The sequence below is a fragment of the Canis lupus genome, chromosome 22 (genome assembly GCF_011100685.1).
Source record: "Canis lupus familiaris isolate Mischka breed German Shepherd chromosome 22, alternate assembly UU_Cfam_GSD_1.0, whole genome shotgun sequence".
NCBI lineage: Eukaryota > Metazoa > Chordata > Mammalia > Carnivora > Canidae > Canis > Canis lupus.
The window spans coordinates 44,588,386-44,600,461 of record NC_049243.1 but is presented as its reverse complement, the minus strand read 5'-3'; the positions used below and the strand labels follow the sequence as shown (position 1 = coordinate 44,600,461).

The 12,076-nt window shown below is 36.6% G+C and overlaps 1 protein-coding gene across 2 annotated transcripts in view; it reads right to left on the bottom strand.

Moving 5' to 3' along the window:
* The window catches only part of GPC6 (glypican 6), a 1,082,045-nt gene that overhangs the window by 771,790 nt on the left and 298,179 nt on the right, over positions 1-12,076 (bottom strand). The window lies entirely within an intron of this gene.

Sequence of the window (12,076 nt, the reverse complement as noted above, 5' to 3'; positions counted from 1 at the left end):
ATCCTGGAACCCCATTTTCACAAACACTAGTAAATCCATTCTCAAGTTCTCATTTGTTTTCTTTGTTGTTTTTTCCTCCTAGAATCTTCTAGATTCCTCATGTGAAAGAGCATACCCATGATGTTCAAAATCATAGGTTAGGCAACCCTCTACAAGTTAAAAATAAAAAGCACTACAAACACGTAAGAATTACCAATCTCCCACCCAAATCTCTTGAGAGTACACACACACACACACACACACACACACACACAAACTCTTCACGGGACTCAAAAGTCTACAGGCATCTTTTCACCCTCTTTTAATCAAAACAATACCTTGTGCATGATCCAAGACAGTAAAAATCTGGGACAGTTGTGACTAGTGAAAGGAGCCCTAGATGCAGATTCTGACTGAGGTTTTTGAAATAGCACTAGCTTGAAGTCTCAAATATTCTGTTTCTAAAATGATGGTGATAATGCCAAATTTGCAGGATTATAGTGTAGGTAAAATTAGATCATGAAAACAAAAAGGATATTAGATCATATTTTTCTGAAAAGTAGTATAAAGGTGAGACCAATGAATCCATAACTTTCTGGTCATCATTATTTGTTAATAAAACAGATCATCTGATGGTTGACTTAGAAGAAATTATCTTACTGTGCAAAACTTTTATTCCCATCCTCTACTGAAAAAGTGAAGAAGGGATGCCTGGGTGGCTCAGCAGTTGAGTGTCTGCCTTTGGCTCAGGGCATGATCCTGGGGTCCTGGGATCGAGTCCCACATCAGGCTCCCTGCGGAGAGCTGCTTCTCCCTCTGTCTGTGTCTCTGCCTCTCTCTCTCTCTGGGTCTCTCATGAATAAATAAATAAAATCTTAAAAAAATGTGAATAAAATACCTAATATAACCAAAAGTAGTGAAAAACTATTGATGAAAAGTTTTCATACAACCTATAAATTTTATTCCACCTGATGCATTTGACTAAAAACACAATGATTTAATAAATGGAGCTAAATTTTTCCTCATTTCTTTTAGGTTTAAAAAAATAGGGCAGCCTCGGTGGCTCAGCGGTTTAGCACTGCCTGTAGCCCAGGGCCTGATCCTGGAGACCCAGGATTGAGTTCCACATTGGGCTCCTTGCATGGAGCCTGCTTCTCCCTCTGCCTGTGTCTCTGCCTTTCTCTCTCTCTCTCTCTCTCTCTGTGTGTGTGTCTCTCATGAATAAACAGATGAATAAATAAAATCTTTAAAATAAATAAATAAATAAATAAATAAATAAATAAATAAATATCATTTCATTATGTCAACAGAATTCAATGCCACACTGTAAGTGTATTTCTTCAGTGCAGAATCCGATAGCAACTACATCATCACATCTTGAAACATTCATTGGAAAGTCAATAGATTTCTGGAAGTTATAAATTTAAAGGAGGCATAAAATTATATAAAACAAATTCTTAATATTGATTTTCTGGTATATTAAAATCTTAAGTGAACCAATTTCAACTCAGATAATGGAAACAAGATTTCCTTCCATGCAAATTTACCAGAAATCAAAACATTCTAAATTTAATTCTCATGTATGCATAGCTGATCAGTAGAATTAGGGCTTTCAAATTGGGGCAGCAATAAGTGTGTGTGTGTGTGTGTGTGTGTTGGAGTTAGAGAAAGCTGAGTTTGGCAGGAGGAAATTGGAGAAAGGTGGCAATGATGGGCTAAACTAGATCAGCTATTTTTAGCATTAGGCAGGGCAGTGATCATAAAAGCATAGTATTAGACTCCTAAAAGATTTTTTTTTTAAATCTATTTGCTATGTTTATTTTTAACTCTTCAGTATATCTAAAGATAATGTATGGTGACAGATGGTACCTACACTTGTGGTGAGTGTAGCATAATGTATGTATAGACTTGTCCAATCACTATGTTGTATACCTGGAACTAAAGTAACATGTCAACTACATTTCAATAAATAAAGTTTCAAGCATCTGATAACTATAACTACAGCCACAATGAAGGTCATAACTAAATGGGGGGAGGGGAGAGAGGGAGAGAGAAATATTTCACCCATATAGAGAAACTCTGAATCACCTCAGAAAGACCTCCAGGGTCTCTTCCCAGTCCATAGCCACTCCTCTCACACACACACACACACACACACACACACACACACACACACACACACTCACCAGAGGCAAATAGCATTGGTCTGGGTTCACCCTCCTACTCAATACAGGGCAGGATTTTTCTCTCGAAGGCTAATATTAAAACTATACTCCAGAGCTTCAAAAATGACTCAAATGTTTGATTCAGATTTCACAAGTTTAAAAACACCCAAAGAAACAAATGTGATACGCATTGAAAAATGCAAAATCCCAGATTTTAACACAATGGAGACCAATGTCAGGACACTCTTGAAACCAAGGACTCACTAATCAGTTATTATCATTCATGTCAATTATAAGATAAATTCATCTGTATGACCTATTGTTTCTCTCTGCTTTATATATTGGGTTTTTGTGTTCCATTTTAAATGTTTTGTTCTCTTTGAAAGAATTATTACTGTAAATAATTTGAAAACTACTGTTTACAATGTAAAGGAGAAAAAATTGAGCTTCATTGCAATTGTGTCCATTAATGGGAAATTCAAAATTTCATGAGGTAGTGATGTGAAAAAGTTCTTTGTTATATGTATGCTCTCTGTAATATCCACACATTCACCTCTGTTTTTACCTCACCTACTCCACAGAGCAATATGGAAACATTACTTTCCTAAAACTATGCCTAGTACCCAGTAGATTTCTCTAGTTCTCAGTCTCCCTCTCTCTCTTTCTCTCTTTCTCAGATCTTCTCTTCATATGTTCAAGTTCAAAAATGACTATACATATATATGATACAAAATGAAATACCCATTACACAAGTGTGTTTTGTAAGTTAACATAGTAATTTTGCATGATATAGAAACATCTCTACTGTAACACTGGGGTCTTTTTACCTATTGACAAGTAGATTTACTTAAAGCATAGCAGGTAATCACAAGTGGTTGCTGATAATAACAATGTAATGATAATGTGAATAATTAAAACTCAACCCTTTACAACCAAGAATGCCAGAAATCACTTGTATAAATCCAACCTTAATTAGGTTTCTAATTAAAATACAATTGTACTTTAAAAAAGAGATGTGTGTCTCATATTCTACTAGACAGACCTTCCTTCAAATATAAGGTAAAGTCCAAGATGATGTGACTTAAAGGCTAGATTATCCTTTTTGATGAGTTGAAGTGCACTAGAAATTTAAACATGCATGAAAAAGTAGCTTTTCCCTAGAACTTGAGCAGTTATTTGACATTTGAACAGCACCATCAACATATTCAGTGACATTAAATAATGTGGTATGTTTAAGGAAATAAATCTAAAGACAGCCAAGAGATTAACAATATCTAATAATTAATTCAATTACTATCATTTGAAACCCTTATCATGTCCAGTGAATACACAGATATTTTATGTTTTAAAGCTAATTCGAACACTGGGACTTAGATAAGACACCTTACTTCATTTTCATACAAAGTCTGAGTCAGAGATTTTTCTTATTATTAAAGTCATTCCTATCCTATATTTTCTTTAAGTTATGAGGCATATTGTCATGTTCAAAAAATGTGCAAAGGCAAAGAGTATAAAATATAAATAAGAAAATAGTTTTTTCACATTTTATTCTTGTTATGGGTCAAATTTTATACCAGAATTAGTAAAGCAGTGAATGCTCACCTTTAATTTATAATTTTACTACTAAGTTATGAAAATAACTAGTGATTCCAGGGAAACATTCTCAATCTTACTATAATGAACTGCAACCATTAGTAATGTGATGCCAAACAGCTCCTGGTCATAGCCAACTCTTGTTTTCCATGCTCTGAGTAGCAGAGATTATAGAATGAGGGTTTGTCTTTTCCTTTTAAATGCAACCTCATAAAAAATAAGTAAATAAATGCAACCTCATGACTTTTCAATGCTCAGGTCAAGAATGGAAGAAGATAATGAATCTCTATTTAATATATATATGAAATAATTTATCTTTATTATCATTATCACAATATGACAAATGTGGAAGTTGAGGCTCACAAGTTAAATGACTTCACAGAGGCATTTGACAAGTATAGTCAGAGCTAAATGATTTACAAATCAAAACTGATGCTGATTCCACTACATTGCTCTAATCCTCCTTTCTATTGTTTGGTAGTATTCTATTGCAAAATGATCCCATGCTTAATTATAATCATATTCACCTTTAGCATTACAGACACATTATGTAATGTTCACCTGTGTAACTATGGTAACTTCCTAATCCTTCCTATGTAATTGAAGATATAAAAATATTTAAAATAAAATCAACTTTGGGACATTAGGAAAGTCTTGCCTGAGGCTCTCCCCAGATTCTAAACTGTACTTTGTAAGTACATGTGAGGATTGGAAGTAGAAAAAACATGTCTAGTCCTGGCATGAGACCCTTTCTTCATCCAGCCAACTCTCAAATCCTGTACTTACCTCCAAAAATAAACAGTAACTTAATTGTTCCTACTCAAAAATCTCTGAAATTAGAATGAAAAAAAAAAAAAGGGCAAGGAAACATAGGAGCAAGTCAATTCCAGTCCAAAGTTGATAGTAATCAATTAACGAAGGACAGAAATGTTAGCTGAGGTGAGTCTCTTCAGAATGCAGGAAAAGATACACTCAGATTATATTAAGTTGTAAAGATCTGCTGTTGGGATATCCATGGTCTCACACAGAGCTCGATTTTCATCTCAGGAACAGCTTATTTCTCAAATCATGAGATCTTATATTTTACTCACTACTGGCTTCTGGATATCTGCCCCTAATTATCTTCTTTCTTTATACCTCATGGCACCTGTGTAGAGCAGAGAGTCTCTGAATTCAGCCCTTCCTGTCTACTCCACCATAGACTGCTCCTGAATTCAAAATCTCCAAGGGAGAGATTTATTCAGGAGTCCACTATTCAGCACAAAAGTTTCTGTTGGGTCAAACTCATACCCAAACTCAATCCTTACAAAGAAAGATATTATCTTTCCCTAGATAATAAGATTCACATTAATCAAATAGCTACAAAAAGGCATAATAAGTACTTCTAAAAGTGGAATGAAATATGTAGGCAGCCTATTAGATAATAAGTAGAGGTTAACTGATACATTTTTGGAAGAGGGAACCTCTAAATTCCTTCAGAGTGTAAAGATGTGTCCCTAACGATGCCTTCAAATGGCTCTGTCTTCTAATTTAAGTCCTATTCACTTGCAGAAAGTTTCCAATGTCTGTTCTAATATTGATGAACTAAACCATATTCGATATAAATAGCATAATCAAGGCATTTGTACTGTTTACTGGTTTCTTCATCAAATGGCTATTCTTAGCTTCTTAAGAAGTAACTCTATGAGCTCTGCCTATTGTTTGGTGTCTTGGTTTTAGCTGCTAAAGGGTCAGTGATTCTTTTTTAGAATATCAGACCATGGTAAGTAAGCCTCTAAGCAAGCTGAACCAGCAATTTTTATAGAATGGCTTTAATTATGTCTAAATAGCCAGATTCCTGTGCTTCTAGAGAAAAAAATACCTGTTGATCAGCCTAAGATGACAGATTTCTTCACACAATAAATAGGATAGAATTTAACCAGTATTTGAAGTTCATCTCAGAAGAAATTTGCTGGAATAGAAATCTCTAATATAGAAGAGGTATAGTAAAGTCATGCCCTTGTATATGTAGCATTTCCTCAAGAATTTTCTAGCCAGGGTATATAATACACATTTAAATAGTATTAAAGAAAAATATAATTGCAATCACCTGGTCCTACAGTCTTCCCTCAAAGTAGGAAAGTGATGGAGGATAAAGTGTCCCCTCTATATGTTCTTAGTGAAAATGAATCAGATCAGCATTTTTAGGTGAAAACTGAAGTCCGGTGTTTATGAAACAACAGATTCCCATGGAATCATGAAATTTCTAGATCAGTAAGAAATTTCAGGGCTTATATAGCCCAGTATTTTCCACATTGAATTTCAGTTCAACGATAGTCTAATTTTATTTCTCACAGAAAGTCATGGAAGTCAAATATTGCATATTTTCTCTCATCTCTCTGTACTTAAAATTGTTAATGCCTTCTTAATCTAGAAAATTCTTCTTCCTATGCCCTTCAGCTCTTCTGACAACTTCTCTGCCTCAACCAATGAAAGCAGTTTCTCCATCTTCCTTGCTTCCTCAATAATGTTTACTCATTTATCATAGCACGTATGGCATTGTTATTGTAGATACCTGCTAACAAAACTATCTTCAATGTGACAAGTAGCTTACTTATTCTGTGAGATTCATCTTAATGTAAATTTCTGATAATTAGGAGGGGGCCACTAAATGTGATAAATTAATAAACACTTTCCGGAAATGCACCAGGTGAGCATTAACAATCTTAGTACAGACAAAACTCATTTGGCTTTATCCTCAAAAATGCTGAGTTTCTATAAGAAACATTAACAATATGCAATATGTTTAATTAATAGAGTTTGAAGACTTAGCTTTGAAAGAATAAGATATAGCAACATATCGCACATAAGCTACTGAATAATATTCAGGCAGTAACTGCTTTTACAGCTATCACAGTGACCTAAAACATGATTCCATTATTATGTGGAGAGGTGAAATTTTAAAACTCATCCCTGTCTCTCCATCTCTCAAATGCAGATGGCACTGTCTTATGCCTGGCAGGAGATCTGCTTCTGTCACCTCTAGTCCTTGGTCACAGCCATGAGGCCATCTATCTTCAGGAGGCAATTCACCCTCATTATTTGTTTGTTTTTTTCTCTTTTCTCCTCATTGAAGCAACTACACTGACCAGATGTGCTTTTAATGAGTCTGTATTTATAAATATCCTCAGGGTCCCCTGATAAAAAGAAATATCAGTATACTTTTCAAAGCTCGTTTGAGTAGTGATGGCCTTCAAAATCACCAAAATAGATACTTCTCATGAAGAGGAGATCAAAAAACTCACCATTATGGGAAAGAGGCAAAGAGTTGAGTGAGAAGTTTAAATTCGTTAATTCAAAGGATCTCTATCCCTTGATCCCCTAGGAAGCTTCTTGTTAAAATGCTTCCACAACAGCAATGAACCAGTACCCCTCATAATTCCTTTCAGAGTTTTCCCTCCACGCTTTTCATTTCCAAAGTTGCAGAGGGACCAGGACCTGCCAGAGGATAGCAGGTAGATAATTGAAGTCTTAAATTGCAGAATGTTACCTTTAGTGTCACTCCTTCCCTCTGACAACAGAAAGAAGGAGAAGAATAGAAATGAAGACTTCCGATCGAGAGAAGGTAATGGCTCTGAATTCCTGCACGTGGTCTAGGAGAGTAAGGGCATTTAGGAGAAAAACAAAAACAAAACAAAACAAAAAAAAAAACAAAACAAGACCAAATAAACAGAAGGAAAGAGAGATGCAAGAGCATGACAATGAAGTAAACCTTTTGGCAGAGTTGAAAGCAGAAAATCAGCAGACAAAAATGCTACACTCTGATGTGAAGTTTGTCTTATGTGCCTTCCTAAAGTCTCAGATGCAGAAAATCTTTAAGTTTACATTCCAAATAGTACAGGAAACACAGCAATTTGAAGTATTCAAAACAACAGGACAGAGTTAAGAAATAGACTTAGGATATTAATAAGGAGTGTGTGGAATGACCAATTCCCAAGACACAGCTCCTGGTTAACACCTAACTTGGTTATGTGAGATCTTTAAATACTGAATTGGCCTTTTCCTGGGATTAATTTATCTGACAAAACATACTTAAAAAAGAAACAGTACAACATCCAAATGTCAAAGTCATTCACTTCTAGGAAGGTAAAAAGTGTTCTTCAGAAGAGGAAAAAAACAGGTTTCATTGAACTTAGAAGTGTTTTATCATTGACTTTGACATGAACATGGTTACTTTTAAATTGAGAATAGGATGTAGAAAAACAAAAGAATCACAAGCTGCCTCTAACATCTTAAGAACTAAATTTGAATATTAATGCTTTTCTTTTTTTTATATATTTTTTATTGGAGTTCTATTTGCCAAAATATACTATAAGGCCAGTGCTCATCCCGCCAATTGCCCCCCTCAGTGCCCATCACCCAGTCACCCCATGCTCCCCGCCCACCTCCCCTTCCACTGCCCCTTGTTTGTTTCCCAGAGTTAGGAGTCTCCCATGTTCTGTCACCCTCTCTGATATTTCCCATTCATTTTCTCTCCTTTCCCCTTTAATCCCTTTCACTACTTTTTATATTTCCCAAATGAATGAAACCATATAATGTTTGTCCTTCTCCGATGGACTTACTTCATTCAGCATAATACTGGCACAAAAACTGACACATAGATCAATGGAACAGAATACAGAACCCAGGAATAGGCCCTCAACTCTATGGTCAACTAACATTCGACAAAGCAGGAAAGACTATCCACTGAAAAAAGGACAGTCTCTTCAATAAATGGTGCTGGGAAAATTGGACAGCCACGTGCAGAAGAATGAAACTAGACCATTCTGTTACACCGTACACAAAGATAAACCCAAAATGGATGAAAGATCTAAATGTGAGACAAGAATCCATCAAAATCCTAGAGGAGAACACAGGCAACACCCTTTTTGAACTTGGCCACAGCAACTTCTTGCAAGATACATCTATGAAGGCAAGGGAAACAAAAGCAAAAATGAATTATTGGGACTTAAGATAAAAACCTTCTGCACAGCCAAAGAAACAGTCAACAGAACTAAAAGGCAACCTACAGAATGGGAGAAGATATCTGCAAATGACACAACAGATAAAGGGCTAGTATCCAAGATCTATAAAGAACTTATTAAACTCAATAGCAAAGAAACAAACAATCCAATCAATGAAATAGGCAAAAGACATGAACAGAAATTTCATCAAAGAAGACACAGACATGGCCAACAAGCACATGAGAAAATATTAATGCTTTTCTTTAGGATAGCTGAATTTGCTTGTTTTTAAAAACATAGTTTTGAATAGGTAATCCATATATAAACAATCAAACCTTAAATAAGTACTAGAGGATATGGACTGAAAAGTCTTCCTCTCATCCCTGATCCCAGAAGCTAGTTTCATTCCTCCAAATAAAACAATATTACCAGTTACCACCACATAGGACCAAAATGCTGTCTCTGAGTGTACATCTCTCACTCTGTGTGTGTGTGTGTGTGTATATATATATACACACACACACACACACAGAATGTTTGCATTTAAAGCAAAATCAAGAGTTCATAGAAAGTTTACAGGACTGTTTCTTAGGAATAAGAAAAAACGTATTAGTGAAATCAAGGGTAATTTTTTTTTTTTTTTTTTACATTTTACAGAATCTTTTGAAGCTTTAACTATTGTATCTTTAAATAGGGACATCATGAACTGTACCATTTTCTTCAGGAGAAAAAGTATAAAATATATAACACTATTTGCATTAAAACATGGAGTGTGTTATACTATTGAATATAAGTCTGGTAACTTGCAACTCAATCCATGGTATCGGGGTTTTAACGCTTTCCTAAGAATAGACAAAGCATGCCTCTCCTGCTGGCTCAATCTGTTTATTTTAGGTTCTCATCTTCCATTTGTGGATACAGGAGTCCTTTTTTGACATTAGCAATGAAAGACTCAGATTTTCTAGACCCTAAGGTCATACTTGCTACAATTTGGGTTAGAATCCTAGGTACCCATTCTGGTTGGCAAGTGGCTCCCTTTCTTGTTTCTTGTTTCTGAGATCCTGTCATCCTAATGCTTGTCATATGCCAAACTTCCCATGTGAGCTCTGACTCACTCTTAAAACTGGGATCCTACCTCTGCACCCAGGTCAGGCTTTTCCCCAGGGTCTGTTGTGTCTTTGTGTGGCTCTGAATCCCCAGTGCCCTAGTTGTGGAGATTCCTGTTAACTTTGCAGAGATGCAGACAGGTTGGCTGTATTTTTGTTGGTGACTATACTTTCTAAATACTGTTTCTCTCTCCCCTTCCTACCATTTTCTACTTGTTAACACCTATAACTGGGTCTATCTTTTCTTGGCGTGATAGATCAAGCTTGGCTCAAGCTTAAGTTTAATTAGATCATACCCACACCTGTCCAAGTGAGAAAGTCAAAGTGTAGGACTTACTCACAAAACACTGTTAACCAATTAAAATATGAATCCATCTACCAATCAGATAGAGTCTGAGGAATGGCAAAAGCCACACAGTGATGCTAGAGTAACCAGAGCTCTCCATTATTAACATTAAAAAAAATTCAGTTCAGAAGCAGAGCTCAAATAACTTCATTTCAAGGTAAATTGGTTTGCTCTCTTGTGGGAGAAAGTACAGCTTGGTACAGGTTGGATTAAATCCTAGCTCTCTCTGTCTTTTACTAGCTACGTGAACTCAGCAAATCACTTGCATCTCTAAGCAAGAACTTCCTCAACTATAAAACAGCAGGAATAATATAATAATAATAATATCACCTACCTCAAAGGATAGTTGTGAAGGCTAAATGAGACAACACATCCCAAGTGCTTACACTAGTCCCAAAGTACTACCTAATAAATGGTAGGTATAATTATACCTATTATTTGAATGTCTAGGAATTTTCATATTTTTGGAGTAAGAAAATGAATTGTGTGCTCAGCAGAACCTTTTCAATTATCAGAAAACCCTCATAAAAGTGACAAAATTTTTCCATGGCAAAAATAGTAAAGGCTATGTAAGTGCAAGGCATCAGATAGTAGATGCTTGACACATATTATCTCATTTTTTAAAAGATTTTATTTATTTATTCATGAGAGACAAAGAGAGACAGAGAGAGAGAGAGAGAAAGAGAGGCACAGGCACAGGCAGAGGGAGAAGCAGGCTCCAGGCAGGGAGCCCGACGTGGGACTCGATCCCGGGTCTCCAGGATCAAGCCCTGGGCTGAAGGCGGCACTAAACCGCTGAGCCACCTGGGCTGCCCATATTATCTCATTTTAACACTCTCCAAGGTACCAGGTATTCTTCTGAGCCCTGGAGATGGAGAAACTGAAGTCTTTTGAATTGCCAAACCCTGTATAGGTCAAAAGTGGCAGAGAGATCCTGGGTCTGGATGGCTGACAGGCAGTCCAAGGACAGCCAGATCCCCAGCCCCTGAAGCTCCTGCCCCACTCCACAGCCACCACATGCTCTTCCTCTCCAGTAGGGGAAGGGCAATAAATGAGTCCTTTCCTCGTTTTATTGTGTATCACAGGGGAAAGGCTCTATCACAAAGTGTGGTTTAGGTAGGAAAATAAACTTGGATTCAGCAAATTAACTTTCAGCATAGCTTCCCATGACTCGGGTCTCAGACTATTAAATTTGGAATTTCAGAAACACGCTCCAGCAAAGAACAACAGCTGCTGCTGGATCCCAATCCACAAAGCAACAGCAGTTACAGCATCTGGACCAACAGCCACCAAAGCTACATCGGTAAATAAGGTGCAAGTCCCCATGCAATGTGACCCTTCAGAGTCTTCCCCGCCAGCCCACCATCGGTGGCTCAAAGGCACCCACACAAGGAAGGCAAATGGCATATATATATTTTTTCAATGTCTGTTCATTCAGGAGGCTGTGACCTTTGCTCTCTGTTGGTGGAAGGGATGCTAACACTGCCAGCTGGAAGTAAATGGAGATTTTAATTGAAACACATACAAGTATCTACAACTGGGGTGGGGGGGGGGGTAGGGGAGAGCAAACTAGACAGTCTTTCGAAGTTATCTAATGAGCACCCAGCATGGCTTAGCTTTCTACAAATGATCCTCCATTAGCCTGGGCTTGTTTTGCAAACAAATACTCAAAACAAAAACCTTTCAGCTCTTGCACATTTGGCACGGCTTCCCAGTACCAGCTCTATTAGCTAATGTGAAATATAAAGTGTAATACAGGATCCTGTCTATTTTTCGCTTCCTGGTGAAAATGGAAAAGAAAACAATATTGGAATATAAGAATCACAGTTAAAAAAAACCAAACAGATAACGATGGGTTCCTTAATATGATATAATGTGCAATTATTGATATAAATGTGGATCGGG